This window comes from Schistocerca nitens, chromosome 1 (assembly GCF_023898315.1).
Source record: "Schistocerca nitens isolate TAMUIC-IGC-003100 chromosome 1, iqSchNite1.1, whole genome shotgun sequence".
NCBI lineage: Eukaryota > Metazoa > Arthropoda > Insecta > Orthoptera > Acrididae > Schistocerca > Schistocerca nitens.
The window spans coordinates 649,901,304-649,917,691 of record NC_064614.1 but is presented as its reverse complement, the minus strand read 5'-3'; the positions used below and the strand labels follow the sequence as shown (position 1 = coordinate 649,917,691).

At 40.3% G+C, this 16,388-nt stretch overlaps 1 protein-coding gene across 1 annotated transcript in view; it reads left to right on the top strand.

Moving 5' to 3' along the window:
* The window catches only part of LOC126258544 (5'-3' exoribonuclease 2 homolog), a 460,812-nt gene that overhangs the window by 164,631 nt on the left and 279,793 nt on the right, over positions 1-16,388 (top strand). The gene's annotated exons all lie outside the window — the stretch shown is intronic.

The window sequence follows — 16,388 nt, the reverse complement described above, 5'->3', positions numbered from 1 at the left end:
AACATTAAAGTTCGTGGTGTCCTTTTTTGAGATTTCTGTTTTAAAATTTTTCTTGAGCAACAAATGTTGAAAATGTTTACCTGCAGCAATACTGAAGGAGTAAGTATAGGTTCGCAGTTTAGAAACAAAAATGGAACCACACAAAATAATTTTATTTTTGGTTGGTGCACTTTGTACACAGGCATGCCCGCTTGAGGGTTAATTCCAGAGGTACGCATAAAACATCATCTGACATTCTGCTAAACGCATTCTCTGAAAATTATTTCGAGCAGTTAGTTCATGAGCCCACGCTAATAGTAAACAGTTGTGAAAACACACTTGATCTCGTGGCAACAAATAATCCTGAGCTAATAACACGTGTCAAATCAGATACAGGAATTAGTGAAGACAAGGTTGTCTTAGTGAGACTGAATATTGTAACTCCAAAATCCTCAAAAAAACGAAAAATATAACTACTGACACAGTATATCGAGAAAGTTCAAAGAAGGGCAGCCTGTTTTGTATCATCGAAAAATAGGGGAGAGAGTGTCACTGAAATAATACAGGATTTGAGGTGGAGATCATTAATATAAAGGTGTTTTTTGCTGTGGCAGAGTCTTCTCACGAAATTTTAATCACCAATTTTCCCCTCTGAATGCAAAAATATTTTCTTGACACCATCCTACTTAGGGAGAAACGATCTTAATAAAAAGCTAAGGGAAATCAGAGCTCACATGGAAATATATAGGTGTTTGTTTTTCCTGTGCAGCGTATGAGACTGGAATAGTAGAGGATTATTGTAAAGGTGGTTCGATGAATCCTCTACCAGGCACTTAAATGTGACTTGCAGAGTATCCTTGTAGATGTAGATACTGTACTGATTTGCCATCTCAGAACAACTGTTCTTGTGTATAATCTTCAAATGTTCTGGCGTTGAAATTATCATCTGTGCCCTTTGCTCTGTGGCTTCCAAGGCACCACCAAGCACTATGCCATTGCATTATTGGTCCTCCACAGCAGGTGGAGACACATACTACCCGTTGTGCTTTGTTGATGTTCGGAACTGACATTTTTTACACCAAATCTGCACATCTGGCAAACCTAAAAAACTACCTAAATAATTTTTCTGTTTTCCAGATACATCTTTCTTTAACCTATTTGGTTAGAAGTAGAACATGTTATTCTGTAGAATTGAGATGTTTCATCATGAAAGACACTTATTAATCATTCAGCCGCTGCTTACCAAATTACTGGAAAGTATTTTAAGGTCTAGTTTCACATGATTTCCATGTAAATTTCAGACTTAACAGTTCTTCATCATCATCGCCACCACCATCACATCTCATTACTTTTTTTCATATTCACCCTCCTTCATTCTTTTCTGTAACTGCAATTCAATCCTGCATATACATACATTCCATGTCACAGTAAAGTTATTGGCTTGACATTCACTTTACACGCTCGCTTTTGGAAGTTATGAAAATACTCTACTTCTAATTCCCATGGACATGATTACACCATCTAGAAATTTTTGAGCATACTTGTCTCAGTCAACATGGTTAGAAGGGCATGTATGGCATAATGGTGGCTCTTGGAACTTTGTAGCCTCAGTTTTCATATATTGTTCTTGTATTCACTTTATATGTCTGCAGGCCCCATGCAGGGCATCAAATGTTAAGTATGCAAATCTGATATAAGAGCACATGGCAGCTAAGCCATCTTTCTTATGACAGGCATATTCTGACTTAATAAAAAGCACATTGAGGTTTGAATTTTTATAATGTTTGATTTCTAGGGGTAGTGTAGCCTTAAAGGCTTTAAGTAATGCATTGAGCTGGATTTCAGGTTGGTTGCTACAAGCGAGTTAAAACATACTGCTGTGTGTGTACAATTTAGAATAATGTATGCAAATATAAGGTATTGGACAGTGAAACATGTAACACTGCCAAACACATGTGTTGAACCATTAGAAATGAGCATTAAAACATGATTAACTGTTCACAACTGAATGACTGACTGGGAGAAACAAATATTGACCTGCTGTTCATAGAGTAACATTTTCCCAGGGAATTTTTGTCTGGGTAACATTAGATGCACATCATATGGGATTTTGAGTTCTTGGCTACATAAGGAATGAAGCTTAAGAAATGCCAAAGATTACTACCTTCCAGGGCTGGTTGATGGCATATTACAGATAGCAGCGACACCTGGGCAGCTGAGAAAGCTCACATTTCTCTCATCATTGTTAAGGTCTGTGAATGAGGATGGGAAGATTCATGAAGATTTCAGTTGTTAAAAATGACCAGGTGGTACGATAAGAAATTTATAAGGTTACTATCTTGATACAGCATTAGTTAGTGAAGCATATTGAATCCTTCAAGACTCCAACAGAACTGCACTGCTTCTGAATGTTCTTCTCCAAGGCCCAAGCAGAACAGCATTGTTGTGCAAAGTATTGGTCCTCTTTTTGTATGGCTCACTGTTGTTGGTTCGTCTGTTTATGTTCTCCCGCCAGTGGGATGTGCCACTTGATTCATCTGCCAAACAAATTCTCCCAGAAATGTGATAGGATCAGAATTGTCACTTTTAGCTGCCAATTGTTATGGGCATGGCCATGTTGAAGTCCATGGCCAAGTTCCCATCTACTTGTTATTTTTTAGTTCCATCACTGATGTAATTGCTCTGCCCTGCTGCAGTCATTTTCCAGGCATGAACATTTCCTATTCCTAAGTGTATGACGTAGAGCTTATAGGTACGCCAAGCCATCTGCCAAGAAACAGTTAATGAGAAGTTTCCTTTCAGACCTATTGTTGTTTACCACAAACTACAGTTGTGGATTGAATCATACTTGGTGTTTATACCAGTGTATGGAATCAAATTCTAATGTTTCCGACTTAGTGTGATTTTGAATCTGGGTTATTTAGGTTTGTTCCCCCAAACCACCTTCCACTTCTTTATGAGGTGACTTACTTGGAATTTGCAGCCACTCTTCTTTACTGTATAGCCAGCCGCTGAAAACCATCTTGACTTCTTCTCCGTCGAATAACGCTAGGTGCAGGAATTTTTAGATTCTTTTTACTTATTAAATAAGTAGTTACTGGGAAGTTACCTTTCAGACTTCTTGTTGTTTACCACAAACTTCAGTTGTGTTGCTTTTCGCCAATTAACGACATATTTGACTTTCATACACAATAAAACTCTTACTTTCAACATAAATATAGAACTTCTAGTAAATCCCTCATACAGTCAACCGTCAGAAACAAATTAAATTACAGTTAAAAGAAAGTTGGCTTTGATTCCATAACTTTTCTTAACATAAATCAGAAAAGAAGTCTTGCCTATAGGAAAGTTATATCAGGAGTTTTCAAGAGTTCTTTTTCAACTGTCTTTGTGTTAATAACAGTAGTCAATGACCCAAAAAGCACAGAGCTGCATATAAACTCCATGATTCTTCCTGACACACCCGGTAAAACATCTATGGATTGCCCGACAGGTACTTGTCGGTGCTGTTCGTCCGCCACGTCTACTTCTTTCTCGCGACTGATTTTAAACCTGCATATGCAAACATGTGAGGCGCAGTAGGTAGGATTCTACCATCCCACACTTATATCCAGAATATCATGTGGTTGAGACGGTAGAAAGCCGAGTGGTTCTAGAATTTACACAGAAATTCTCGAATCACTACAAAATCACAAGCCAATAGAATTGAATCACTCACATATAAATCAGTTTCCTCCTACGTTTGGTGGCACATGTAGAAATTTCTGTGTAGTGAGTACAGAATTCCTACAACTTATGCAAACTTGGTCATTTTGGGATTTTTATGTTCCATTTCACATTCTTTCCACTTATTTATCCATGAAAGGCTTTTACTTACTTTCGTAAGATATTCAGATGTTACATAAATTTCCCAAAGCACTGAAATAAAATTCTCTTCTTCTAAAATTAACTTCCTGCCAGTGAGGGTGTTTATCAGATGAAGCTGCGTAAGCTTGACTTTGCTAGTTTGTTGTACAATTTTCACAAGTATATGTATATTTTTGCTGCAGAGGATTTGCTGTTTATCTACATATGACACCACCATCTGCTGTTACCGAAGCATAATGTATTTAAAGATCATTAATTCATTTTAGCTGCGAAATTGTGGGAAGAAATGCACTACCACAATTGATAAAAAATATGTCAAAAAAGCTTTGACTGGTGATATGCCTCACAAGAAAGAAACGAGATTGCTTTCGTTATTAGTCTGATTTAAACTAGTTGGCAATTGACATTTGAGGTCCAAAATTGAGGCATTGGCTCATCAAGTAATGTGTGCAGGCAGTTGCCACAGTTCGTCATTCCCTGTGGTAACGCAGGATCCGGCAGGGAGGTAATATGTTTTAGAATCTGCCAGAACATAAGTGGTGGGGGAGCTAGCACATGTGCAGTGGTTGATATACATTTGCTATTAGTTGCCATTTCAGTAGCCATGGAGCCATGATCAGTTGAACAACATGTCTTTGTTTAAAACACCTTTTTTGGAACCATTCATTCTTTAGTGCTGACACAGGGAAAGTTTCACAATGAGTTCAGTGTTGGTGGACATGTTGCTGTCCCATCTCGCCCAGTGATAATAAAGTAGTTCAACAACTTCAGAACAAGAGGAACAGAGAGACCTGGAACAGTTTGGGGAGGTGTTCGGGCAGTTAGCTCTGGAGAAAACATCAAGAAAATTCGACAAGCTGTGGAGGCCAGCCCTCAGTGTTCAGTGATACGACAAGCTCGCGTTTTGTGCATTTCAGACATGCTGTTTTGCCTCATTTTGCACTTTGACCTCCACATTCAGTCTTTTAAAATCATAGTGGTTCCACAACTGAAGCATAATAACTATGTGTAGCAGCATATATTTGCAGAAAGGATGCTGGGAACCTTGGAAAGTGGCAGTATTCTAATAGCGAGTGATGAGGTTCATTTTCACATATGGTGTTCTGTTAACAAACAAAATTGGTGCACTGGTTGGAAAATAATCCATGGGACCTTCACGAGAACACCCCCCCCCCCCCCCCCCCCCCCACACACACACACACGGAGAAGCAGCTGTATGGTGTGAATTAGCCCAGTTTGGCATCATTGGACTCTTGAGAAAATGGATGTACTGTGACTGTCAACTCACAGTGCTAACTCACGATGTTGTTGAGATATCTGATTGACCACATGTTTGATTTCAACAGGATAGGACTACTTCCCATACCTCAAGACTACCCATGGCTTTTCTAAAGCAACATTTTCCATGTCGTCTCATTACTTTTGTGGACGTGGCCTGACCTACTTGAACTCCAGATCTTTCTCTGTACGATTATTTCTTATGGGGTACATGACATCTCAGGTTTACATTAAAAAACCGCAAACTTTTGAAGCTCTTTCTGATGTCATTATTCAAGAAATTCCCCTTGTTGCACCTGAAAGGTGTACGGACAATTTTTTCACTCGTCTGCAGCGATGCCAGGACAACACAGCCACCATTTGGATGATGTCACTTTTTGCATCTGAATTGCAGTGCATTCTTGTTTGTGCTTTATGTAATCTCTGAGAAATATAAAAATTGAAATTAAGTAAAAAATGTGAGGGTTGTTTGGAAAGTAAGGAATGATCGGCTGCTAAATGGAAACCACAGTGAAAATCAAAGCTGTTTCCTTTGCACATTTAACTACACCTTCCAGGTACTTCTCTACATAATCGCTGCTCCTACATTTGACGGAGCGTTATACCAAATTTCCAACACCATCATGATAGAAGGCAGCCACCTGTACTTTCTGATAATTCTCTACGCTGGTCTGTAGCGCGTAGCCTGTGCCCAAGTGTTGTCTTCATATCCAGCGTTCCATGTGAACAGAGATGATATTCAGGACGAGCCAATTATGGCTGTGTCGTGGGTGATCAAACACTTCTCATCAATAAGGCTGCAGGAGTATCTTCACTGCCCCTGCAGAGTGTGGCTAAGAATTGCCATGAAGAAGGAATTGCGTGGCAATTGTGTTAGTGGCTGAATTCATTAAGGCGAAGCCTCTCAGTGGGCCCTCCTACTTGGTGGGAGACATTGTTGTTCTAGGCACCTTTACTCGCCCACAGTGCGCTCACAACTGAAAAGAGCATCTTGATGCGAGAGATGGGCATACTAGACACACTGCCCAAAATGTCTGTGAAAAGCATCATAGGATTTTCACAGTGGTTTCCATTTTGTGACCGATCTTTCCTCACTTTCCGAATAGCCCTCGTAAATGTGTAAGAATGTTTTGAAAAGTGTAACACCTCTCTGCTGGACCATTGCTTTGAAGCCTCTATCTTCCACAAAAGTCAAGTAAAAAAATCTCAATTTCATGTACAGTATAGACCTCTGTGGTGTGTCTCACCATGTCAAAAAGTTGTTCTTAGTTTTAATTAGTACAGGATCTATGCTAATTTTTTTTTTAAACAGATAAACTTTTCCATTTGTAAACAGCTTCAAACTCATCACGTCGTATCTCAAACTGTTGATGTCACAGCAATATTTTTTTCCTTCAAAATTTTTATATTGCATTGCATTTCCTGTGTGTAAGCTTCTGAAAACTTTTTATGGAACTGTCCAATATTTAACTTGCAATAAGTGTGAAGTTTAAACTCACCAACTCATACCGAAATATTGTAAAAATCTGACATTTAAGTATTGTATCATTCTCAGTAGTACCTCAAAGCTCATCAACAATCTTTTCTTATTTTTAATTAGGGCCAATGTTACATTGTTTATTGAAATGGGATAAATTTCTGTGTATGGAAAACTTTTCTTAATAAGATTGCATAGCTCAAAAACTATTACACACATGAAATATATCTTGGTGTCTACACCAAAACTATGCTCGTACATGGTGCTGACTAGACCAGCAGTGCCAGTGCAATTTTCCTGTGGTGGACTGGTTGTGGTGGGGGTAGTGTTGGATGTGAGTAGAGGGAGAAGGAGGCAGCAGGCAGGGAGAAGGACTGGGGTTGAGTGACTAGTGGCTCTGAGGGAGGTAGCTGGTTTGCCAGCTAGGAATGTGGGAGGGGTGGTAGGTATTATGAGCTAGCACAATTGTGATGGTCGGTGGGAAACAGCGCATTATGAAGGCGATATGGGAACGTGGATTGGGAGGGGGTGACAGGACAAAGGAGGGCGAAACTGTTGGTGGAGGGTGCGGAGACAGTGGGTTACCTGAGACTGAGGCCAGGACTATTACTGCACTCCAACAAGCTCCATAAATTGTCCAAACTGTTGACATCCTACTCCCACCTTGAGGCACCACTATCCACCAACACCCACGCTTCTCACAGTGAAACCCCTCGTCAGCTCCTTATAAAGGGGATAGACAAAATAATGTGAACAGTGATAGTAATGAGATGATTGTGTTTGACGGTCAATTAGCTGGAGCATCAGTAACCAAGGTAGCCAACTTATTGAATGTTTCAAGAGCAATTGTTTCAACAGTCATGACAGCCTACACAAAACATGGAACGACATCGTCGTATAAATTTAATAGTGGGCGCAAATCAAAACTAGATGACAGGGATTGTTGTATGCTAATACAAATTGTGTCAAACCACACAAAACTGTGGCAGCTAAAATGACTGCAGAGCACAGTAGCCATCTTTAAGACCCGTATCTATTGACACCGTCCACTGAGAACTTCATAAAGTGAATATTCATGAACAGCTGCTATACCGAAACCATTAGTGACGACAACCAATACAAAGAAGCATAAAACATAAGTGTCGAGCATAAATCCTGGGTGGATGATCAGTGGAAACACACCATATGGTCCAACGAGTCAACATTTTTGTTATTCCCAACATCGGGCTGGATTTACATCTGGAGAATGCCAAAAGAAGCCTACAGTCCTGATTGCTTGATTCCAACAATTTAGCATGGAGGTGAAATGTGATGGTGTGGGCAACCATATTTACTGGTCCCACCATTACTCTCCAAGGCTGTGTTGCAGCCAACAACTATGCGAACATTTTAGGTGATCAGGTGCAACTCATGATTCAAATGTTCCCCAATAATGATGTGATATTTCAGGATGACAATGCACCCATTCACAAAGCCAGGACAACAAAATCGTAGTATGAGAAGCATGCAACTGAACTGCAGCGTCTTCCCTGTCCAGCACAGTCCCCGGACTTGATCATCATAAAAATCTTGTGGATGGTAATGGAGCAAAGACTCATGGGTCACGTGGAGACTACCCACCTCCGACATGTCGGAATGACTGGACGATCCATCAACACCAGGATCAAAGAGCATAAGCGACATTGCAGGTTGGGGCAGGTGGAGAAATCGGCCGTGGCAGAGCACGCACTGAATGAGACCGACCACGTAATAAAATTCGCCGACACGGAAGTTCTGGCTCTAGAGAAGCATTATCACATGCGCTTGTTCAGAGAAGCTGTAGAAATACAAAAACACGCGAACAGTTTGAACAAGAAAGAAGAAAGCCTGAAGGTCAACGGATCCTGGCTTCCCGTACTGCAGCGAACGACCGTCGCAGGTAGCAAGAGAAGAACTGCACCGGAAATGACCGCGGAGAAGCCCTCGGACGTTGGCGCGCCAGGTACATATAGTCTGCGCCCGCGAGCTCGGCTCCAGTTCACCACCGGCAATGGAGGGTGAAGCTTTGACAATGCCAGCCACTCGTGCTGGCGAAACGTCAGAAAAATCATTAGATGAACGTCGGCCGAAGAACCCGAGACAGAAGCCAATAGGCAGTTTGTCAAGTGAAGTGTGTCACAAAACACTTTACGGGTCAGTTTCAAAAAACTTGAAAAATGTCAATGACTTTGATGAAGTTAGACAAACTTTGTTTAAATTTCGAGTAAGTTCTTCTGTAACATCAGTGTGTGAGTGTCATGAGAAGAAATATATTCTGAAGTGCAACCACATTTTTGGAAGAAAGTGCTGCGATCCACTTAAAGTTCATAAAAAGCCTATTACCAAAGGTTTGAGGGAAATAAAACTTGAAGATTTATCCTTGTTATGTGAGAGTGAAACAGCTTCCCAAGTGAAATGTAATGTGATTCCTGGAAATTCCCTGTGCCCAGGTTGTTACTCAAAAATATTTGTTGTGAATCCAGAACCAGACTCATGTAACCTTGTTAATGATATTTGTATTCGTAATGAGGAAGCTGTTAGGATATTGGATTTTGCTTGTTCTAAGTTAGATGCATCTCCTGCTTCGCAAATAATAAAATTAAGTAGCAGAAAAAGAAAATTAGCTATTGAAAATAAGGTATAACAAATTTCAGACAAAATTAGGAAAGAATTGGAATCATGCTTTAATAATACTGGTACCAACATTATTTCTAAAGAAGAAGAAAACCTACCACCAGCACTATCTGACACTGAATATTTGAGCTTAATAGAGAAATTAAAAGTTAAATGTACAGTGACATCTATAGAGGAAAAAGTTAAAATTTTAAGTGTGCCCCATGACTCATGGTCAAGAGAAAAAATAGTTCATGAATTCAACATTTCTCATTGTTTGGTGAAACTAACCCAAAAATTAGTGAAAGAGCAAGGCATTCTTCCAGTTTTTGGAAAGAAGAAAGGAGTAGGTATAAGTGAAGAAACAATTAAAAAGATCCAGCAGTTTTTTGAAGATAATGAAAACAGTAGAATGTGCCCAGGTTGCAAAGATAGCAAAAGAGTTGTTATAAATGAAGCAGAAACGACTAGTGCTGCCAAGTTTAAATGAACTTTATGTAGTTTTCAAAAATTCTCATCCTGAATGCAAAATTGGAAGGCAAAATTTTGTGACCTCCGCCCTAAGTGGGGTATTTTGGATGGATCCTCAGGGACACCCTGTATGTGTTAGTTTATATCATCAAAATGTCAAACTGATGATTGCAGCTGCAAAACTCTGTGATCTTAACTACAAAGAGTTACTAGATTTAATGGTCTGTGACACTAACAGTTATGACTGCATAATGAGTTTGTATAATAAATGCCCTGGTAAGGAAACTTTAATTGAAGTGTTTCACGAATATGATGAGGAAATGCCAGACAATATTACCTTCAAACAGTGGGTCACAACTGACAGGACAGAAATGATAACAGTGGTTAAATCTCAGGAACAGTACTTGGAATCTTTAATTGATAACTTACAAAAACTCGAAAGTCACTACTATGTTTCTAAATCCAAAGTCAGTTTTTGAAGGACAAAAAAGCCCAACTTCATGAAACTGAATGCATAGTGCTAGCTGATTTTTGCAGAAAAATTTACATTTGCGATTCGGGATGAAATACAAGATGAAGAAAGATGAAGTTTGCAATTCTTCAATTTGCATTCTAAACAACTACTTGGAGCACAACACTTTGGCTGTACATGTGTTTCAAAAGAAAGTACAAAATTTTGGCTGTACATGTGTTTCAAAAGAAAGTAATAAATTACATAAAAGAAAATTTTCCGAAGGTTGAGAAGCTGATGTACTTTCCAGATGGGAGTGGTAGTCAGTATAAGAACAAAAAGAATTTTTTAAATCTGTGCAACCACAAAGTAGACTTTGGGTTGGAGGCTGAATGGCACTTTTCTGCATCTTGCCATGGTAAAAATGCATGTGATGGGGTACGAGGTAGAACAAAACGTGAAGTAATAAAGGCAGCCTACAAAGACCAACCACAGACCAAATTCTCACAGTACAGGACATGTACGTCTTTCGCAAGGATAATACTAAAGGCATTACCTATTTTCTGATCAAGAAAGAAGAAGTGGTTCTGCATATGAAAACAACACTTCAAAACAGATTTAAAAACTGTATAGCAATAAAAGGAACAAGGCATTTCCACAAATTCCTTGGCATTACAGAAAACTTAGTTTGATGCTATGTAACATCAGAAACCGAAATTTGTGAGGATCATTGTGTCAGTAATATTACATCTCTGCCTTTAATGTTGAGTGACATAGTTGCATGTGTATATGATGGACAGTGGTGGCTTGCAGTGGTTGAAAGAATAAATTTGGAAAACAATGATGTTTTTGTGCATTTTTACCACTCTACTGGCCCAAGAACATCATTCAAGAAATCTACTAGTGACAAAGTTTGGATACCAATGAAAAATGTTGTAAGGAAACTTTCAGTGCTTGAGCTTATCACAGCAACTGGGAGGTCATATTCTATATCACAGAAGCTGTCTGGAGAAATAAGTGTTCTTAACATTCACCACCAGGTTTAGGAACAGTCACATCTCGAAGGATGTTAATTGAAAATATTTATTTTAAGTATGTCAAAATAATATAAATGTTAATTTCAGTGATTTTTCCACTTTTTGTGTATAATTCAGTACCTTACTTCAATAATAATTGATTATATCCCACCAATATCACACATGAATAGGCAACAGCCATAAGGTCATTTGTAATGTGAATTATCTGCTCATTTTCAAAAATTCATATCTTTGTTTAACGTCAGATATCAGTGTTGAAATTTTTACAGTACGTTGCTATCATATATGTGTACAAACTGTGCAAAAATTATATTTTTATATTCAGTCCCACGTGAGATGACTAATTCTACAAATATTGAAAATTTTCAAATTTCAAACATTCATAAAAAATTAAGGAAACGTTTGTAAGTGTTCTTGCCCTATGTGAGGCTAGTAGTGCCTGATATCTAACTATAGGCAAAAATAGACTCTCACAAATCACTCCTTGTTTGTTATTTTTGGGCCTAAAAAGTGCAGAGATATTAATATTTTTGCTAACATCTCTAAACTGAAACATTGTCGCACACTTACAAACGAAAATGGCCGCCATTCAGTAAAGGTGAAAGGTAAGATTTTTTTAAAAAAAAACTGTTTTGAACTTCTCAATTATAGGGTAATCACATGTAAAAAATTAAAATATTTAAAAATGGTCAAGCAACCAACTTAATTTTTATTGGACCACTTCATTTGGATTGACCCTTTTGTGAATTTTTGCTTGCTGATTCTTATCACTGAGCAGTTTAATACAGCTGATTTCTTGTCGTCTGCAAAAAAGCAGAGCTCTTGTGCTGCCACTATTGCATGATTCAGTCGTGGTGTTTGTATGCCCATTTCATCTGTTGAACCCTGTGCCGAGGTGTCAGGAAAGAGACTTATGTCAACTGTCAACTGCTGAAGCCTGTGCAGTGCATTTGTCTCCATACAGTCCTCGTACAAATCAGTTCCTGGTGCCTCACATTCAAACTAGCATTAGTCTGACTCTCAATAGACTGGCAATTGCACTCGGGGGCTCTATGGAGTTGATTTGGTGTCTGTTGGCCGGAGTCTATTGATTTCCTATGTAAACTCCAATATACTATGACTCTTGCATATTTCACCGATTATTGTTCTACATTCAAAGGTGATGAGCATCTGGCCTGACACTTCGTGATCATGTGACTAATGATGAAATCTGCAGCTGGTATGGAGTGGCACTTTTTGTTGAGATCCGGGAAAGCAATCTATGGTGGTATGGGCACATACTTCTAGCAGACCAAGATAGAGTAGCAAAACTTTTTTTAAAGGCCTCTAGTATTCCTGACCCAATGAGTTTGATAGCTCGTCAGAATGCACAGACCTAGATGACTGTCACTAGACAGCGCTCCTAATATTTGCGAGCACTGCTGTTGCTGTCTCATTGATAGGCGCGGGCCACGCTCTTCGCGCCAGCCTATTGGTGCCTGTGGCCACACTATAAAGCTCGTAATGCAGGTACCTTGATCTCATTCATGTTCCAACTGCATTCTTACTTGTTCATTATACAAAGCATTGTTTGGTTCTTGATATTGCTACGTCTCAGCCTCTTGATTTGGTTTCCAATCTGGGCTTGTTGTTCTATTATGTTGTCTTGTCATTCGTCCATCACTGTTGTTCTCTTTCATGGTTTTTAGTGTCTTACCGTTAATGCTCCCAGTCAGTCAGCCAGCGTCTCTTTGTAGTGCCACAATTCCGGTTACTACTATTGATGAGGAGGTGAAAAGTAAATGGTCTCTTACATATGTGAAACTTGTGCAGCTCGTGGAACAATAACAGAATCAGCTGTTCTTGTGGCAGCAATAGCAACAGCAGTTCCAACAGCAGTTACAACGGCAAACTGTCTTGCTAGGTCAGGAAATTCAGCTTTTGTCAGAATGCTCCCAGGTGGAGGGTTCACAGCCCATTCAGGCTGTGGTCCCTCCCAGGTGGAGCCCCACCCACCCATGTTTCTGCCATTTAATGACACCAAGGATGACAGGTACACATATATGCAGCAGCTGAAGCAGCACTTTACCACTTTTTGGGTTTTCGATGATGCTCTTCAACAGTCACACTTCCTTTCTTGGACTTCCCAGGAAATGTTTTCTTACTAAACAAGTCGGCTGTCCAGTCAGATCCCGTTTTCCTCAAATTTGAAGAGATGTGTTCATTGCTCTTGGAATACGAAGGTCGTCCACAAAGTAAGTTCTGTTTCCATTTCTACCCGCGGCAGCGTTACGATCGCAGTTCCGAGCATGCGCAGCAATTACTCTGACTCAAGGAGAAGACATGTACACCATTTTCAGATCGTTGCTGCCAACATGTGCTTTGTAGTGCTTTTTTATAATGTCAGCCATAACTGAAAATGCCGCCGCATGTGAAATCAGATCTGTGATTCGTTTTCTAAATGCAAAGAAATATAAACCCAAGGAAATTCATCGGCAAATCTCCAAGGTTTACGGACAAAATGCTAGAAGATGGGTCAGACTGTTCAATAAAGGCCTTGATCAAGTGCATGATGAAGAACGAAGTGGATGCCCATCTCTGGTTACTGATGAACAGGTTCACAAAATTTTACAGCCCGGAACTCACTCCTATCGACTTTCATCTCTTCTTACACCTAAAATCTGTCCTTGGTGGTCAACAATTCAACGATGATGACGAGCTGAAAGAACATGTTACCACATGGTTAAATACACAGATGGCAACCTTCTATGAAGAAAGCATACAAAAACTTATGCCAGCTATGACAGGTGCCTACAAAATTTTGGAAGCTTTGTAGAAAAGTAGTTCGACAGTTGTAGATTTTTGTACAATAAATATTTTTTCTGTATCTGTACAAGTTTGTTTTATATAACCAAATGGAACTTACTTTGTGGACATACCTCATATTATTCGTAGCAATTGCGTGTGGTTGTCTCCCATCCCGAGTTCCATCAGTACAACAAGCAACCAAGTCAGCCTTACAGGTCATGGAAGAAATATGCAAGGACTGAGTTGATGTTTGGATTTCACTTGTGCGAACCTCTCTTTCAAAACCTTGTATGTGGATTCTTGAATGTGGTGATTCAGTTGACTCCCGATCCATAAGTACACACTGCTCTCAAGCTATACACTCCTTCATTGGACGATATTTTGAGAATCACACTCTCTTTTGAGATTGTGCAGGCAACAAGTGAATGTGTTGTGGCTTGCCCCCAGGTAACAGTGGTTTACCCACAACCAAGGAGTTTAAATTCTTGTAAGTCCTTTTCCCTATGACAGCATCGTGGTTCATCACTTTAGGACGTGTTGACGGCCTCTGAGCTGACAGTCGCACCACATTGGTGTAAGCAGAAGGATCTCCCATCTGTTTTACTATGCACAAATGTGCAGATTGTCCAGATCACTGGGTGCAATGCACTCATTGTGGATAGGATGGTCATCTCCAAACCATCTGACATCAAGCATCAGGATTGCCAAACCCCACTCCACACCCGCGTAAAGGGACAGTGCATGAATCCCAGACCATTGTTCCCCAGAGGAGTCCTGTTGCTACCAAGTTGTTTATTGATCTCATGATTGCATATCAGGACATTTGTTTCCACGTGGACATGAGAGCAATGGTTTCTCTGCTGAAACTCCCAATGTAAACTTTTCTGGGTTACCCAGTGTTGGCCCAGTCCTCCTACGTATTATGACAGCTCCATTCCCCTCAGAGGTCAATTCACAACTACTGCAGCATACAAGAAGGTAACACAGCCGATGACGCTGTTGTCAATAGTCACTTGGCCAGCAACATTTTCTGCCTGGGTGCCTTCTCACTGTTTGAGCTTTCCATCATGGATGAAGTTCTGGTTGTCACAGACACTGTCCAGGAACTTGACGACCGTTGTCTCTCTTTTGCGTGCCTGTCTGAACCCGGCTTAGGGTGCAGCTCCAATTTCAGGGCACATATTGCTCTATGTCCAGATTCAGTGCTCCATTGCTGTTGGGCACTTCTGCTTCCGGTATCCCTATGGATTGCAGTTAAACTCGAACTCAACTGTCTTCATGATGCTGGGGTATTTGAGCCTCTCAAAACTAGTGCTTTGGCCACACCCCTGGTAGAGATTAAGAAATCAAATGACTCCCTCTGGCTCAGTGGAGATTTTGAGTCAACAGTCAGTGTCCAGGCACCATACCAAGTCCGGAGGGCACAAAGCTTGTCGACGGTGGAAATTTTTGTAAGACAGACCTTGCTGATGATTATTGACAGATCCCACTGGATGAGGAACCATAACACATTATGGTCATCAGTACACCCTTTGGATTGTACAAATACAAAAGTTGCCCTTTGGGACCTCTTGTCTCCGGCAATCTTCCAAGAAGTCATTTGTGCAACCTATGCACCCTCTTTACTATGTTGTGTGGTGCATGGCTCTTACGTGAGTCAGGGCTTAAGTGCTGCCTATGCAAATGCCACTTTTTTCAGGAGCAAGTGAAATATCTTGGATACTTGCGCAACAAAGACAGGATTCTGCCCACTGACCGCATTGTTTTGGGTGTTGACTCACTCCCACATCCCCAAAACCTACAATAGCTGCAGGTTTTTTTGGGTGAGGTAAATTATTTCTAAGTCCCTCCCTCGAACAGTGTGGGCATTCCATTCCAGTGGTCGGCTGCCTGGAGCATTCTTTCACCCACCTGAGGCACATGCTACACTTGACACCCTTTTCTCCACCATGTTCCCATGTTTTGGCTGCTGTCGCTTCTGCTATGGCATTGGTGCAGTGCTGGCACCTTATGCATCAAAGATACTGATGCCTGCTCAGCAGAACTACTCACAGGTTAAGAAAGAGGCTTTAGTGATCATCTTTGCTGTTAAGAAACCCTTTTGTGTCTCTTTACGACTAAGTTTTGTTCCTGACTACAGACCATTGGTAGCATTCTTTGGACCACACTCTTGGCTTCCAGAGCAGATAGCCCAAAACCTCCTGCGTTGAGCTCTTTTCGTAAGTTCTTACAATTACACCATTAAGTACAAGCCTACCTCACAACACACAAATTTGGATGCTCTCTCTTGTCTGCCCTCAGGACCAGAGCTGTAATTTGACCAGGAGATGTGTTTCGATATTGACATAGAACATCAGTGCACCTTGGATGGGTTACTCATTACTGCTACTCACATTGCGCAGATGTGTGC